The sequence below is a fragment of the Trachemys scripta genome, chromosome 2, assembly GCF_013100865.1.
Source record: "Trachemys scripta elegans isolate TJP31775 chromosome 2, CAS_Tse_1.0, whole genome shotgun sequence".
Lineage (NCBI taxonomy): Eukaryota > Metazoa > Chordata > Testudines > Emydidae > Trachemys > Trachemys scripta.
The window spans coordinates 230,167,423-230,185,717 of NC_048299.1; the positions used below are offsets into that span (position 1 = coordinate 230,167,423).

General features: G+C 41.2%; 1 long non-coding RNA gene across 1 annotated transcript in view; it reads left to right on the forward strand.

Annotated features, from left to right (window-relative positions):
* LOC117873596 overlaps positions 1-18,295 on the forward strand; it is a 43,845-nt gene that overhangs the window by 729 nt on the left and 24,821 nt on the right. Inside the window, exon 2 of the long non-coding RNA XR_004644771.1 lies at positions 15,243-15,311. This is a non-coding gene — a long non-coding RNA (uncharacterized LOC117873596). The remainder of the gene's footprint in view (positions 1-15,242; positions 15,312-18,295) is intronic.

The following is an 18,295-nucleotide window of genomic DNA, read 5'->3' on the forward strand; positions in this document are numbered from 1 at the left end:
CCCCTCCAGCAACCTCACCCCCCCCCAGTAAAATCACCCCTATCCTCAACCCGCCCCCCCCCTCCGGTCTCCACCAAAATCACCCTCCCCCCAGCAAAATCACCCCCGTCCCCAACCAGGCCCATTCGGACTCCTAAAAATCTCCCCTGGTTCCAACCCCCAAGAAAATCTCCCCCGCCATCAACCTCCCCCCGTTCCAACTCTGTCTCTGCCCCTGGCAAAGTTACCCTCTGGCCCGGTCCAGCCCTCACCAACGCAAATCACCATCCTCACATTTGGGGGCTTTCACCCCTCACTCCCCCGGTCCATCCCACATCCTGTTACTGGCAGGATAAGCAAACACGTGCGTTTTGGTGCTCTCTGTGAAGCCTTATCCATCCCCATCTGCCCCTGCCCTACCTGCAGCAAAAGAGCTGCTCTCCCACCATAAAACTCCCCCCCCACCCCGGATTGTATAGGTGGAAAAAGCTTGGTGTGTGTGTGAAATGGCTAATCAAGGTGGTGAGAATCTGTGTAGACTAAATGCTCTAGGAGGTGATGGAGATAAAGTAACATGGGGAAGATATAGCAGAGAAGGGGATACAGCTGCAGATACTTGTCCAGGACGCACCAGATGAGTAGTTTACTGAAAAAGTGCACTTGGCTTCATGAGAATCTGAGCAGACTAGAGAGGAGAGATGGCAACAACCAATAAAGAGGTGCTGAAGACAAGCATTTTGACACCAACACCGCCCCACCTATCTAAACTGTTGATAGATTTCTTTACCATTACATGACCCAAAGCACTTGACATGCCACTGAAATGCAGCCATTACTAGCCATTACTGGGGTGAATGTTTAATTGAGGCATATAATGAATCTTATTATTATTTATATATGGTAGCACCTTTGAATTGCAATCAAAGATAAGGGCTCCATTGTGCTAGGCACTGTACAGACATATTGCAAAGAAGGCAGTCGCCATATAAGATACTTACAAAAAGCCCACTTCCTCCCCATCAACAAACAAAACCAAACCAGCTATTGTGTGACAGATCAGATATAGAATCATAGAACTGGAAGGGACCTTGAGGGTCATCTAGTCCAGTCCCCTGCACTCATGGCAGGACTAAGTATTATCTAGATCATTCCTGACAGGTGTTTGTCTCACCTGCTCTTAAAAATCTCCAATGATGGAGATTCCACAACCTCCCTAGGCAATTTATTCGAGTGTTTAACCATCCTGACAGGAAGCTTTTCCTAATATCCAACCTAAACCTCCCTTGCTGCAATTTAAGCCCATTGATTCTTGTCCAATCTTCGGACTTTAAGAAAAATATTTTTTCTTCCTCCTCCTTGTAACAACCTTTTACATACTTGAAAACTGTTCTCATGTCCCATCTTGGTCGTCTCTTTTCCATACTAAAAAAATCCAATTTTTTCAATCTTCCTCCATAGGTCATGTTTTTGAGACCTTTAATAATTTTTGTTGCTCTTCTCTGGACTCTCTCCAATTTGTCCACATCCTTCCTGAAATGTAGCGTCCAGAACTGGACACAATACCCCAGCTGAGACCTAATCAGCGCGGAATAGAGTGGAAGAATTACTTCTTGCTTACAACACTCCTGCTAATATATCCGAGAAGCACGTTCACTTTTTTTGCAACAGCGTTACACTGTTGACTCATATTTAGCTTGTGGGACACTATGACCCCCAGATCCCTTTCTGCAGTACCCCTTCCTAGGCAGTCATTTCTCATTTTGTATGTGTGCAATTGATTATTCCTTCCTAAGTGGAGAACTTTGCATTTGTCCTTATTGAATTTCATCCTATTTACTTCAGACCATTTCTCCAGTTTGTCCTATCCTCCAAAGCACTTGCAACCCCTCCCATCTTGGTATTGTCTGCAAACTTTATAAGTGTACTCTGTATGCCATTATCTAAATCATTGATGAACATATTGAATGGAACTGGACCCAGAACTGATCCCTGTGGGACCCCACTCGTTATGCCTTTCCAGCATGACTGTGAACTACTGACAGCTACTCTCTGGGAACGGTTTTCCAACCAGTTTTGCGCTCAACTTATAGTAGCTCCATCTAGTTGCATTTCCCTAGTTTGTTTATGCATTCTCACTTCTATTTTCTTCTGACGCACCTAATTGCTCTTGCTATCCTTACTGGTGTGTTAGTATGGAAATCAACCTAGTAGCATGAGAAAATGTAGATCCGCTGTCTAGTAATATAACTCCACTTCAGGACACAGCATGTATGAAGATGTGTACCTAACAACTCCATTCCTGATCAGACCACTTTTACAGATTAAGTAGCTGGAACTGATTTATACAAAATTTAAGGAAGAGAAGCTGTAAATTGCATTGCTGGAAATTGAAGAGTAAAGACTTACCGGTGCTTAAGTTACAATACCATTCTCATCAAGAAGTAGATGGCTAATACAGTGAGATATTTTCTATTTCCAGTTTGAAAATTTTTCCACTCTTTCTTCAACCATAGTTCTTGAACTGTGTTCATCTACTGCATTTTTGAGTGTCTTTACAGAAAATGAAAATAATTAAACTCTTGATCTGTGAGATGTCCATGTAGCGTATTTCAGAGATCAGTAGTGCCGTCACTTTGCCGTTAATACTCAACACAGACAGCAAAGAAGCACAACTAAGGAACTGGAATTTGAGGAGGGAGTGAGAGATGGAGGGAAAAAATAAAATAAGATACATACCTTTCATTCATGCCTAGTATTCCTTGTCACATTTCCCCTTCCTACCCCCTAACACTTGAATGACATGATAGAAAAATGCCCCCATTCCCCATAAAAAAACACCCTAAAATTTTTCTACTACTTTGAGTGCTTAGTGTTGGTTTAAAAAGCAAAGATTTTCTATAGATTTAATAGCCTGTAGATCTATCCCAATGCTGAAGAGGCCTCTGTGCTTGCCTAGTAAGTACTCTTCATAAACATTTTTAGAATATTTGACCTTAAGCATGACCTGAAGATTTATAGGTATACATTGTATTACTTTAAGTGGGCCCATTTTCCCCCTCAATGCACATGTGACTTCCATTAAGGTTAATGGGAGTAAGGTGTGTGCCTAAAGGTTAGAAGAAACTTCTAAAGGTGCTGTTAGGCTCTGTTGTGTTATTGATCTCATAACTGCTGAGGTGCTGCTTCTTCATATGGAAGCAAACTAATTTAAAAATCCTATTGTATCTTGGGATAACAACATTCCTGGAATATATAATGTGTATGTTTCTTTGAGTTCTCTAATACTTAGATGCAGATGTAGTTTGAGCCCTAACTCTGAACTTTCTTGCTTGTAAGTGTCTTTTGCAACTTCAAAGTTATGTTAAGTTTTACTTTTTCAGTGTTTATCAATTACCTCTAGTCAAGGGGATAGAGTTTGTTCGTTTAAAATATAAAATATATACATTGACAAGGACATGAGATGTAAAATAAATCAATCAAGAGGATTTAGTGGATTTGTGTCCCAAGGAAGAGCAGTTGTTATTGTTTGTACATTTATACAAAAATTAAGAGAGAAGAAGCAGTAAATTACATGCAGTGAACATGATTTCTCCTCTTTCTTTTTAATAAGCTTATATAGAATACAAACTGAATACCAGTAGTAAACATATTTGGCCCTCTCAATAGGACATTTGAGCATTATGCGTGACATATGACAAAACTCACGTACTTTTGAAAAAAAGCAATGACATGACCCTTGGGGTAAATTTGTTGTCTGTAGTGTGTGTATTTGTGGAGTGCTTGCTGCTTGACTGAAATATACAGTGTGGTCTGTTTGGAGGACTGTGTGCTGAGCCTAGAGGCCTGCTAAGCAAGGCTGAGAGCTTCTTAACGAGGCTTTGAACCCTAAGCCCTTTAGCACCCCTCAACCCTTAACCAGGGGGCGGGGCTACTGAGGAAGACCAGGGCTTTAAAAAGCCCGCTCCTAAGCGACCAGAGGAGCTAGCGAACAGGGGTGTTTTGTGAGGGAGTTTAGTGGGAGAGTGGGGGGCTAGATACACTTAACATTCTTTAAACTTAAGGCCAAATACACCCCCGATAAAAACAAAACAACAAAGGAACGAGCTGCAGGCAGAATGAGGGAGAATGAGAATGCAGGCAGAAGTCCAGCAACAGAGTGGGGGCTATCCAGTTTATTGTACTCAATACAGCATGTATGATTATCTGTCGTATGGGCAGGTTGCATATGTGTGCATTAGGAGCAAGGAGCTCCTGGCCCTCAGAGACCGTGTATGGGCTTTGGAGATCAGAATGTCTGAACTGGAGGAGCTAAAGGAGACAGGTATATACATGAGGCTTTCCGGGACACAGTAGAATGGTCCCACCCTGGTCTGACAGCCTATGTGCTGTTGAGGAGGATGAAAGTCTTGGGGAAGGAGAACATCCAACTGGAGTAGAGGGAAACGATCCCATAGTTGGGATCCTCCTTCCAGATGATATTGTGGTATCCTCTCACACTGAGGATACCTCTCCAGGGGAGGGAACTCCAGTTATTGGGAAGAGACTGGTAATAGTTATGGGGGATTCAATTGTTAGAAACATAGATAGTTGGGGTTGGGATGACCGGGAGAATTGCATGGTGACTTGCCTGCCTGGTACAAAGGCTGTGGCTCTCTCGAGATATCTAGATAGACTTATGTGTAGTGCTGGGGAGAAGCCGGTGGTCGTGGAACATGTAAATATCAATTGTGAGCCTACACCCCATATTCTTCATAGAGATATGTCATATTTATATCATAAGCATAACTAAGATATGTGTTATGCAAGATGGGTCATGTGAGGTATCCTTGGAAAGGTTCTGATTTACTGAAATTGATTATCCTATTTGTATGCATGTATCATTTCTGTATCTGAAGTTAGGAATATTGATATGTAACAATTACAACTGTGTTTACATTTGGGGAATGCCCACCAGACAGTATGCAATCAGCCTGGATGGGCCATTTGGGAGAACAATAGGACTCTGAAGATGCTAATCTCCCACCTTCCTGAGAAGTTTCCTGGAATGCTGTGATCATGTCACTTGGTACTGGAATACATCTTGGACTTCTGATATTTTTCCATTGGGGGGGTGAGGGAATTGCACTGAGAGACAAAAGATTCCCACCATATGTAAATCCTATTTAAGGCAGGGAAGTGAGGTAATCAGGGTTCTTCTCCACTGCCCTCCCACCCAAGAAGGAAGACTGCTGAAAACACCTGAAGAAACAAAGGAACTAAGCTCGGGGGGTTGGGAGGCAGGGGCTGAGCCCAGGTGAGAAAGGTCTAACCTGTGAAAGGAATACCTGGAGATCTAAGCTGCAAGCAGTGCAGTTTACCTTCAAGAAACTCTACAACCTACATAAAACAACACTTAGGGTGAGAATTTGCTACTATTAACTAGTAAATTTAGTGTATTAAGCTTCGTTTGCATGTTTTGTTTCATTAGCTCAGTAATTTGCTTTGATCTGTTTGCTATCCCTTATAATCACTTACAATTTATCCTTTGTACTTAATAAATTTGTTTTGTTTTCTAAATCCCAGTTTGTGCAATTCATAATAGGGGTGGGGGTAGGCAGAAAGCTGTGCATATCTTCCTTCACATTGAGGGAGGGAGTGAATTTCATGAGCTTACGCTATACAGTTTTCTGTGCAGTGCAAGATAATACAATTTTGGGTTTATACTCCAGAGGTGATGTGCACTTGAGTGCTGGGCAGTTTCCTAGCAGAGGTGATTGTAGTGTCTGTATGATTATACAGCTGGGTTTGTTCCTACCTGTGTTTACTGGAGGAGGCCAGAGAGCCTAGTTCAGCAAAACAGTGTAGGAGAGTCCAGGCTGGTGGAGGAGGTGGGGTTTCAGAGCCCACCTCCTCCAGTACATCAGGTGGCATCCTGGAAGCGGGGTCCAACCCATCATACCAATGACATAGAGAAGGATAGGAGAGAGGTCCTGGAGGCCAGATTTAGGCTTTTAGGCAAGATATTGAAGTCCAGGACCTCCATAGTAGTTTCTCTTAAATGGTTCCAGTTCCACATGCACGGCCAGTTAGACAGGCAAAACTGCAGGGTCTCAATGCATGGATGAGATGATGGTGTAGGGAGGAGGGGTTTAGATTTATTAGGAACTGGGGGAACTTTTGGGAAAGGGGGAGCCTATACAGGAAAGATGGGCTCCGCCTAAACCAAAATGGAACCAGGTTGCTGGCACTTAAAATTAAAGTTTGTAGAGCAGTTTTTAAACTAAGGGCTGGGGGAAAGTTGACAGGTGCGAAGGAGCATATAGTTCGGACAGAGACATACCTTAGGGGAGGATCTACTAATGGAGATTCTTTCCATCCGATTTAGGAGGGGAGGATACAAGATGATAAAGTACGGGTAGGATCTGATGAGAAGGTCAAATGAAAAAGAGTCCCATTCAATTACAGATACCCCCCCCCCCGACTTATGCAATCATTCCATTCCGGAAAGCCTTGCGTAACTCGAATTTTGTGTAAGTCGGAAACGTACCTGTATGTTATGCAAAAATTTCCACAACTCGAAAATCCTATTTCTGGCTTATGAAACTTTTCCCGTAAGCGCAAATTTGCGTAAGTTGGGTCTTCCGTAACCCGGGGAGCATCTGTACATCATGCAATGGCAGACAGGTAAAAAGTGACAAGTTTTTAAAGTGCTTATATACAAATGCTAGATGTCTAAATAATAAGATGGGTGAACCTAGAGTGCCTCGTATTAAATGAGGATATTGATATAATAGGTATCACAGAAACTTTGTGGAATGAGGATAATCAATGGGACACAGTAATACCAGGGTACTAAATATATCGGAAGGACAGAACAGGTCTTGCTGGTGGGGGAGTGGCAGTATATGTGAAAGAAAGCATTGAATCAAATGAAGTAAAAATCTTGAATGAACCAAACTTTGACTTAGAATCTCTATGGATAGCGTTTTCATGCTCAAATAATAAGAATACAGTAGTATGGATATACTACCGGCCATCTGACAAGGATGGTGATAGTGACTGTGAAATGCTCAGGGAGATTAGAGAGGCTATAAAAATAAAAAAAAAACCTCAATAATAATGGGAGATTTCAACTATCCACGTATTGACTGGGTACATGACACCTCAGATGGGTTACAGAGATAAAGTTTCTTGACACCTTAAATTACTACTACTTGGAGCAGCTAGTCCTGGAATCCACAAGAAGAGAGGCAATTCTTGATTTAGTCCTAAGTGGAGCACAGGATCTGTTCCAAGAGGTGAATATAACTGGACCTCTTGGTAATAGTGACCATAATATAATTAATTTAACATCCCTTTGGCGGGGAAAACTCCACAGCAGCCCAACATGGTACCATTTAATTTCGGAAAAGGGAACTACACAAAAATGAGGAATTTAGTTAAACAGAAATTAAAAGGTATAGTGCCAAAAGTGAAATGTCTGCAACCTGCGTGGAAACTTTTTAAAGACACCAACTTAAATGTATACCCCAAATTAAAAAACATAGAGAATCAAAGTGCCATCATGGCTAAACAACAAAGTAAAAAGAGCAGTGAGGCAAAAAGGCATCCTTTAAAAAGTGGAAGTTAAATTCTAGTGAGGAAAATAAAAAGGAGCATAAACTCTGGCAAGTGAAGTATAAAAATATACTTAGGAAGGCCAAAAAAGAATTTGAGGCCAAAGTGTAGCCAAAGACTCAAAAAATAATAGCAAAAATGTTTTTAAGTACATCAGAAGCAGGAAGCCTGCTAAACAACCAGTGAGGCCATTGGATGATCGAGAGGCTAACGGAGCACGCAAGGACAATAAGGCCATTGTGGAGAAATTAAATGAATTATTTGCTTTGATCTTCACTGCTGAGGATGTGAGGGAGATCCCTAAACTTGAGCCAGTCTTTTTAGGTGACAAATCTGAGGAACTGTCCCAGATTGAGGTGTCATTATCAATTTGTTCCAAAACTTCCTCTAAACTGCAATAAGTCACCAAGACCAGATGGTATTCATCCAAGAGTGCTGAAGGAACTCAAATGTGAAATTGTAGAACTATTAACTGTGGTTTATAATCTATCATTTAAATTAGGTTCTGTACCAAATGACTGCAGGATAGCTAATGTGACGCCAATTTTTAAAAAGGGTTCCATTGGCAAGTACAGGCTGTCATGTTATTGACTTGAACTGGGACCATATAGAACATGGTTGCAACCAAGATCCTGTAGTTGCACCAAATCTGGTATAAAGGAGGTCAAATAAGGTGTCTAAGACAAGGTTATGGTTTGCTGGTTATGATTATGCTATCTGTATGCATATATCATTTTTGTATTTAAAGTTATAAGTATTGGCTCTGTATTGTCTGTATTTCAAAATTATGCTGTGCTTCTGGGTGACACCCCAGATAAGTTGGTGTCAGTTCTGCCTAGCCTGTTTGATGGCCCATTAAGGACCATCAGTTATACAATTGACCCATTGAGAGAGGCAAATAGGCCTTGTAACTCAGCAAAGTATGCAGGGACTTGCCCATGTGACTCCAGACTCCATTTTGCTGTAATTTTCCACAGTAAGGACAAAGAGGTGTTCTTACACCTGGAAAAGACTATAAAAGGCTGTCAAGTATCAGATGGGTAGCCGTGTTAGTCTGAATCTGTAAAAAAGCAACAGAGGGTCCTGTGGCACCTTTAAGACTAACAGAAGTATTGGAAGCATAAGCTTTCGTGGGTAAGAACCTCACTTCTTCAGATGCAAGAAGTGAGGTTCTTACCCACGAAAGTTAATGCTCCCAATACTTCCGTTAGTCTTAAAGGTGCCACAGGACCCTCTGTTGCTTTTTATAAAAGGCTGATGCCTTATCTCCGTCTTGTCTTCAATCCTGCTTCATACCTCTGGAGGGACTTTGCTACAAACGGAAGCTCTACACAAAGGACTGATGACCCATCCCAGCTGTGAATGCACTCCAGAGACTTGATTTGAACCTGCAGTTTATTCCATCACTGCTACAAGCCTGAACCAAGAACTTTGCCATTACTGTATGTAATTGATTCCATTTAACCAATTCTAGCTCTCATCTATATATTTTTTCCTTTTATGAATAAACCTTTAGATTTTAGATTCTAAAGGATTGGCACCAGCGTGATTTGTGGGTAAGATCTGATTTGTATAGTGACCTGGGTCTGGGGCTTGGTCCTCTGGGATCAAGAGAACCTCTTTTCTTTTACTGGGGTATTGGTTTTCATAACGATTTGTCCCCATAACGAGTGGTGCTGGTGGTGATACTGGGAAACTGGAGTGTCTAAGGGAATTGCTTGTGTGACTTATGGTTAGCCAGTGGGGTAAAACCAAAGTCTTCTCTGTTTGGCTGGTTTGGTTTGCCTTGGTGTGTGTAGAAACCCCAGTCTTGGGCTGTAACTGCCCTACTTTAAGCAATTTGTCCTGAATTGGCACTCTCAGTTGGGTCCTGCCAGAACCAGCATTGTTACACAGGCCAATAAGCCTGACTTCAGTACCAGAGAAATTGGTTGAAACTATAGTAAAGAACAGAATTGTCAGACACCTAGATGAACATAATTTGCTGGGGAAGAGTCAACATGGTTTTTGTAAAGGAAAATCATGCCTCACCAGTTTACTAGAATTCTTTGGGGGAGTCAACAAGCATGTGGACAAGGGTGATCCAGTTGATATAGTGTATTTAAATTTTCAGAAAGCCTTTGACAAGGTCCCTCACCACAGGCTCTGAAGCAATGTAAGCTGTCATGGGATAAGAGGAAAAGTCCTCATGGATTGGCAACTGGTTAAAAGATAGGAAACAAAGGGTAGGTATAAATGGTCAGTTTTCAGACTGGAGAGAGGTATATAGTGGTGTCCCCCAGGTGTCTGTATTGGGACCAGTAGTATTCAACATATTCATAAATGATCTGGAAAAGGGGGTAAACAGTGAGGTGGCAAAATTTGTAGATGATACAAAACTACTCAAGATAGTTAAGTCCAAAGCACACTGAAGAGCTACAAAGGTATCTCACAAAACTGGATGACTGGGCAACAAAATGGCAGATGAAATTCAATGTTGATAAATGCAAAGTAAATACACATTGGAAAACATAATCCCAACTATACATATAAAATAATGGGATCTAAATTAGCTCAAGAGAGATCTTGGCATCCTTGTGGATAGTCGTCTGAAAATATCCACTCAATGTGCAATGACAGTCAAAAAAGCAGAATGTTGGGAATCATTAAGAAAGCGATAGTTAATAAGACAGAAAATATCATATTGCCTCTATATAAATCCATAGTATGCTCACATCTTGAATACTGTGTGCACATGTGGTTGCCCCATCTCAAAAAAAGATTCAGAAAAGGGCAACAAAAATGATTATGGGTATGGAACAGCTTCCATATGAGGAGAGATTAATAAGATTGGGATTTTTCATCTTGGAAAAGAGACGACTAAAGTGGGATATGATAGAGGTCTATAAAATCATGACTGGTGTGGAGAAAGTAAATAAGGAAGTCACTTTTCCTTATTTAAACAAAAACTAGGGGTCATCAAATGAAACTAATAGGCAGCAGATTTAAAACAAACAAAAAGAGGTATTTCTTCACACAATGCACAGTCAACCTGTGGAACTCTTTGCCAGAGGATATTGTGAAGGCCAAGACTGTAACAGGGTTCAAAAAAGAACTAGATAAATTAATGGAGGATAGGTCCATCAATGGCTATTAGCTAGGATGGGCAGGGACATGGTCCCTAGTCTCTGTTTGCCAGAAGCTGGGAATGGGCGACGGGATGGATCACCTAATGATTACCAGTTCTGTTCATCCCCTCTAGGGCACCTGGCATTGGCCACTGTCAGAAGACAGGTGATTGTGCTAGTTGGACCTTTGTTCTGACCCAATATGGCCGTTCTTATGTTGTCCAAAATGAAAAGCTTGCAGTTTGAGTATATGACAAGAATGTAACAACTGAGTCCCTATGATGTTACGCTTATTGCTGTGTCATTTGTATCTGACCTAAGATACCAATATGTTTTTAACAACTCACTTGCTTTTTATCATTTAGCCTATCACAACATTTTACCAGACTCAAACCAAGCCAGTCTGAAAGTACTAAACACACTTCACTGATGCTGAGTTATCTGGACTGATTTTTAGACATTGTAAAAATGACAACATTCTGAACAATGTTTTGGATAAAATTTTCAAAAGATCCTAAGTGACTTAACCTAAAAGCTTTTCTTCACTGACAAAAAAAATAAATATATATATATATATGTTTTTACTGTGGGATAACTGATGTGCTGTAAAAACATAGTGGATACAAGGCTCTCTAGTTTTACTGGGAGGTAAACTAGGTGAAGTCAACCCTAGGTGGGGACATAGTGCTGACCTCATCTAGCCACTTCGGGTAAGTACTACAAGTGCCATGGTTCCACTTAGTTATCTCACTGTAAAATCCTATCACATGTTTGCTATCTTACTATATAAGAGCACCTTTTTAAACAGTGAAGAGAAATCTACAGCCCATTTTTTTTTAAATGATTTAGGTAGCTAGGAGCCTTCATTTCATTGACTTTTAGTGTGACCTAGGCAGCTCTTAAGTCTCTTAGGCACGTTCTGAAAATTTTACCCCATGGTTTTACTTCCACAGTTTTTCCACCGTTTTGGAAATAAACTCAGATGCAACCTGCTTCACAGAAATATATTTGGAGTAGAAATCAAATTCTTAAAATTTAAATTCTAGAAGTAAAGGAAGGAACTCAGTACTAGGTTGTGTTCCCCACATTTTCAATTTTTTTTCCTATCCTGGTTTCAGCCTCTATATTTAGTAATGGAAAGGGTCCATAGCATCTCCGAATTGTCTTTTTTATTTTGTCTTTGTGTGGTTCTAGTTCTTTGTTAATTAGATCAAACCAGATTTCCATTGAGACTGTAACAGTAGTGTCCTCGGCCTGTAATCTGTCAAATCCCTAGGAAATCTCCTTCAATTGCTTATGTAAATGTATTTAGGGTTGGCAGTTTCCCAGGAAAAACTAGATTAGGACAGGATGCTGGTAAATACTGATGTAAACTGTGAAAGTTTGAAAATATATTTTTTTATTAAAATATACTAATGAAAATCACTGACAAATATTTAGCAATTTGATAATAATTTTGCAGTAAGATGGTTTGTTTAATTTTAATGAAAGGAAATTTAAAAAACAACAACCCCCTTCCCCCCCTCACCACCCCCAACCCCTGTATGCTATTGCCTTGGCTATCTCAAACAGAAACTGAAACTTCTGAATCCGGGAAGTGGATAGGGAATTCCCGGATTCAGAAGTTTGTTTCTGTTTGAGGTAAACTGCCAAACTAACTGTCCAGTCCAGTAGTCTGTCTCTTGATCTGGCTGGCTGCAGTGCAACTCCTGTGATTGAACTCAGTGTGTACAGTGATTCAAGACAAAATATTTCATCATGAGCTAAGATGGAAGACCAGTTGACCCAATTTATGGCTATTTTGACAAGTTTCATGCAGATGGCAAAGAGTCTTAGATGCAGAAATTGTAAAGAAAAAGTAAGTGGGAAGGCTCCAGAGACTTCAGAACTGCTAACATACATGAGTATTAGAATCAGACTCTGAGGATGAAGGTACTGCAGTGTCATTGCCAAGTACATCAAAAGGAAGCCATATACAGCTCAGCTAAAGACGACGAGGAGGAAGTATCACGGTTTTTCAACCACAAATGGCTATGTTTGTAACAAAAACATCTCCAGAATTGAAACAAAAAGTAGACTTGAAAATTGCAGATTTTTTATGAGTGTAATATTCCCTCTTCTGTTATTGAGCATCCAATTTTTCAATCAATTATCAGCTGCCTAATGCCAAGCTATAAAGCTCCCTGTCAAAAGAAGGTAGTAGATGAACTGTTAGATACAGTTACTGATGGCTTAAAGGTGGAAGCACACAACAAATTATGTGGAAAAGCAGTTACATTAATACAAGATGGCTGGAGAAATGTGCACAATGACTCAGTGATAGTTAACTTTGGCTTCTCTATTGGTGGTTGATACTGCAAGCAATAAGAAGACTGGAAAGTACTCTGCTACACTGGCAAGAGAAACCAAGGCATTAGCAAATGAACTTGTACCATTGTGTAAAGAGCTACCTGACAGACAATGAGAAAAAGATGTAAAATATGAGAAGTGATTTGGAACAAGAGGACGACACTTTGGTTATGTATGGATTCACATCACATTGGCTAAATCTACTTGGACAAGACCTTACATCAAGTGCTTTGATGAAACATATTGTAGATTTACAAAAGCATTTTTGTAATTGTCATCAGCCTGAAGCCTGGTTAAAAGAATGCCAAGTTCTGTAAAACCCCAAATCCCTGGTGATACACAATGGAACAGTCAAATAACATGCTTGGAAACATATGTTTAAAAATTGGCCTCATTATCTCAGGGTTCTGACTGACCATGAGGCAGAACTGAAGATAGAGTTCAGTTGTCAGTATACTTAATAATAATTAATAATTAGGGCAATGCCATTTTGGTCAATTTCAGGGTCATAAGATTTTAAAAATCGTAAATTTCATGATTTCAGATATTTTAATCTGAAATTCCATGGTGTTGTAACTGTAGGGGTCCTGACCCAAACAGAGGCCCGGGAGTGGCGGGGGGACGGAGGATCACAAGACTATTGTAGAGGGGTTGCATTATTACCTCCCATACTTCTGTGCTACTGCTGGTGGCAGCACTGTCTTCAGAGCTGGGCGGCCGGAGACTGGCAGCTGCTGGCCATGAGACCAGCACTGAAAGCAGCGCCACCAGCAGCAGCAGCACAGAAGTAAGGATGGCATGGTGTGGTATTGCCACCCTTACTTCTGTGCTGCCGCCTTCAGAGCTGGGTGCCCGTCAAGAAGCTGCTGCTCTCTGGCCACCCAGCTCTGAAGGCAGCGCAGAAGTAAGGGTGGCAATACCGCCACCCCACCTACAATAACCTTGCAATCCCGCCCAGGCCCTTTTTTGAGTTGGGACCCCAGTTTGAGAAACACTGGTCTCCCCCATGGAAAAAAACTAGATTTCATGAGGGAGATCAGATTTTAGTCTGTGAATTTGGCAGGGCCCTATTAATAATCAAGGGATTTACCAAGAAGAAATAATTCGATCAGACAATTAAAATCAGTTGCTGTGAAACTTCACGCACACCAAAGGGACACATTAACAATTGTTGTAGAATGAAGAGAATGGTTGCATTTGCTGATAAATAAAGATCTTGCACCACACAAAGAAAAAGTACACCAAGAGATTTTTATGAGGCAATTATTCCTGTACATGTTGGCCAACCTCCTTCATCCAAAATACGCAGGACAAAAAGAAATTGCAAGGCAGTGGTTGCTGAGTAAAATCCTGACTTTCTCTCATATTTAGCTTGATTTAAAGTAGAAGAATTGCTGTATCCAAAATCATTGTTTTCATCTGCTATCAAGGAAAAGTTTTCCCTTTAACATGGTGGAAAAATTTGTAGAATGATGATATTCTGTCTGACTTGAGATACAATTGCATCAGTGTCTAGCAAGTTCAGCAAGCATAGAACTAATCTTTTCAAACTTTGAATACATCCATCCAGAACTGATGTATAGCCTTGGTCTATCCACTACATCAAAGTTGGTCTTCTGCTACACAATTTTGCATGACCAAGTGGCCCTAGACTGGTAGTCTGCAATTCTGCATGGTTCTGATTGCTTAATGCTTCAAGCCTAAAATTCTGGATTGTTATTTACATATAACCAAATGTTTTGACTCTTATTTATAAAATATTGAAAACAGAAATAAGTCCTGACATGTATAACTTCCTTGAGAAAATACTGAACCAAAATGTATACAGATATTCTGACAGTCAGTATTATAATTATATATATTGTTATGCTCACTGCAATTTTACTTTTTATTTGTGAATTAATCTCCTAGTGCTCTGTATAATCACAATTTGAATATGTAACTAAAACTATGTGGCAGCAATATAATGCATCAATGACACAATTTTTAAAATAGAAAATGTCTTAAACTGGGACTAACTAGTTTTTCCGAGTTAGAAAACACCATGATCTAACCAGCTAAAAAACCATCTCTGGTAAATACCATGCAGTCCCTGAGTTTAGTGCCTCTGTGTAGAATCCCTTGTGTAAAATGTGTGCTATGTTTTGATCAAAGTTTTCCTTGTATAACTTACCCATTAATTTGATTTAATTTCTGCTGTTTCCATTTTAGTAATCTAGAACTGTCCCTTCCCCATTTAAGGAAAAAAAAGTTATTCCTCTTCTGTATAATGCCATAATGGTAAGTAATTCTATTATAAACTCTTTTTTTTTTTCCTTTTTAAAATGAAAAGTGAAGATAGCCTACTTGATTCTAGTTTCTATATAGTTGCTGATCCATAAAAGTAAAGTAAAAACAGGTTCATTGTATAAACTTTTAATTCCCTAATTTTATAGTTTATTTCTGTGATGCTTGCTTACATAGTCTTTTGCATAAATGTGTGAACACATGCATAACAGCCTTCCAAAATTGTCATGAAAGTTGGACATAATCAGTTGGACATAATCAGGCACAAAATTTGCTTTTTGTGGGAAATGGTTTTATGGTCAAAGTACTGGACTTGGACTCAGAAGATCTGAGTTCAAATCCCAGTTTTGCCACAGATTTCCAGTGTAATCTTGGGCAGATTACTTTATCTATCTATGGTTGAGTTCTCCCTCTGTAAAATGGGAATAACAACAAGACAAAGGAAACACTGATAGATATTATAAACTCTTTGGGGCAGGGACTGTCTCTTAGTATGTGTTTATACAGTGCCTTTTACAATGGAGCTCCAGTCTTAGTTGGGGCCAGGTGCTACTGTAATACAAATAATAACAATCCCCCACTCTTAAAAAGATAAATGAAAAGGCTATATTTTAATGTCTGTCTTAAAAGAACCCAGAGAATTCCAACAAATAAAATCTGTTAACCCATGGTGATTGGGCAAGTAGAATTTTAATGGGCTACGTTACAGAATATGTATACAATGTTCTAAATCTCAAATTAGAGTGCTTTCTTGAAAATAGAAAAATAGTATACTAGTACTTGTACATAAGCTTCCGTGCATAACCTATTTGTATTTTAGACTCACATGACAGATTACCTTGCTAAATTTCATAAGATTAAAGTTGTTCAATATCATATATATTTCATCATTATGAATTGGATTCTAAATAATCAGAGTTTTTAACGTGGTAGTTAATAATGACTGATAAGGGTTCTGTGGAGTATAGCAGGTCCATTTTACAGAGGGCTTAACTGAGTCAGAAAAGGAATAACCTAATATCACAAGGGAAATTGGTGGAGTAGGGAGTAAACCTCAGACATTGTGACTCCCATGTCTCTAATTATTAGCCTGATTTTGCAACCCTCATTTTAGTAGTGCTCTGCATGACTTAAAGTTGTAGAATCATTTCACCGCCCCTGGGTTAAGGAAAGTACGGCCTGTGGGCCATATCCAGCCTGTCAGACCATTTAATTTGGCCCTCAGCTCCCGCCAGGGAGCGGGGTCGGGGGGTTGCCCTGCTCTGGCACTCCAGCTGCGGAGCGGGGTTGGGGGCTTACCCCACTCTGCACGGCTCCCAGGAAGCAGCCAGCATGATCCTCCTCCGGCTCCTACATAGTACACGGAGGCGTGGCCAGGCGGCTCTGGGCGCTGCCCCATCCTCAGGCACCGCCCCCGCAGCTCCCATTGACCGCGGTTCTCAGCCAATGGGAGCTGCAGGGGTGGCGCCTGCAGACGGGGCAGTGCGTAGAGCAACCTGGCTGCGCCTCGGAATCGGAGGGGGGACATGCTTCTGGGAGCTTCTTGCAGTAAGCACCACCTGGAGCCTGCACCCCTGAGCCCCCCACCTCACCCCCCTGCCACAGCCCTGATCCCCCTCCTGCCTTTCAAAACCCTTGATCCCAGCCCAGAGCCCCCTCTTGTACCCCAAGCCCCTCATCCCCCAACCCCACCCCAGAGCCCACACCCCCAGCTAGAGCCCTCACCCCCCCATGCCCCAACAGCCTGCCCCATCCCTGATCCCTCTCCTGCCTTCTGAACCCATTGGTCCCAGCCCGGAGCACCCTCCTGCACCCTAAAGCCCTCATCCCCAGCTCGCACCCCCAGCTGGAGCCCTCTCACCCTTTCCCCCATACCTCAAGCCCCTGCCCCAGCCCTGATCCCCCTCCTGCCCTCCAAGCCCCTCGGTCCCAGCCTGGAGCCCCCTCCTGCACCCCAAACCCTTCATCCCCAGCCCCACCCCAGAGCCTTCCCTCCCCCCTCACCCCAACCTGGAGACCCCTCACGCACCCTGAACTCCTCATTTCTGGCCCCACCCGAGAGCTGGGGATGAGGGGTTGAGGGTGTTCTGGGCTGGGACCAATGGGTTCAGAGGGCAGGGGATGGGGCAGGCTGTTGGGGCATGGGGGGGGCCCCACCTGAGACCCCTCGCCCCCAGCCAGAGCCCTCACCCCCTCCCGCACCCCTATCCCCAATTTTGTGAGCATTCATGGTCCACCATACAATTTCATACCCTGATGTGGCTCTGAGGCCAAAAAGTTTGCCCACCCCTGCCTTAACCATTATTAAGTCATCCATGTGTGTTAGTATATGTAGGGTGATTATGCACCATGGATTAATAGTTTCTTTATACATTTTAATTTTTTTTAGCAAAAAAACAAATTAATTGATAGAGAAATATGTGGTATGCTCAGGATTCTAATCTGTTTTGTTTTTGTTTTTTGGTAATACCTTATTTCATGACTCCTTTACTATACTTCATTTCTTGACACCTCACAAGTGAAACAAAATTAAAAGTAATGTGTTAAGTTGAATAAGCTAGGAAATAATTAATTTTAGTAGTGCTTTTCTACATGTTAGTGATCCAAAAATCCTTAGAACTAAAAACAGAAATATCAAAATATCTGTGGGGGAGAGGAGAAGAACATTGTTTGGCACTGCTCTTGCTCCTTTCTTTCTTGGTCAGTTTTGAAGCTGGAGAAGTTGAGTGCAACTTTTTACTCCTGTGAGTGGATTACTTTTCCCACTCTGCTGCTAATACCATTGGAAAGTATTCTTGTATAGGAAAACAGTACTTTTGAACTTCATTTTTATAAACCAATGTTGATCTCAACAAAGATAAAAGGGCTAATCTAATTTTAAATCAACGTTTGTGATAGATAAACAAGAATAAAGGTTGTTCTGAGTTGCTAATGTATTTATAATGAAGTTACCTATTGGATGAATTAGTATATTAAAA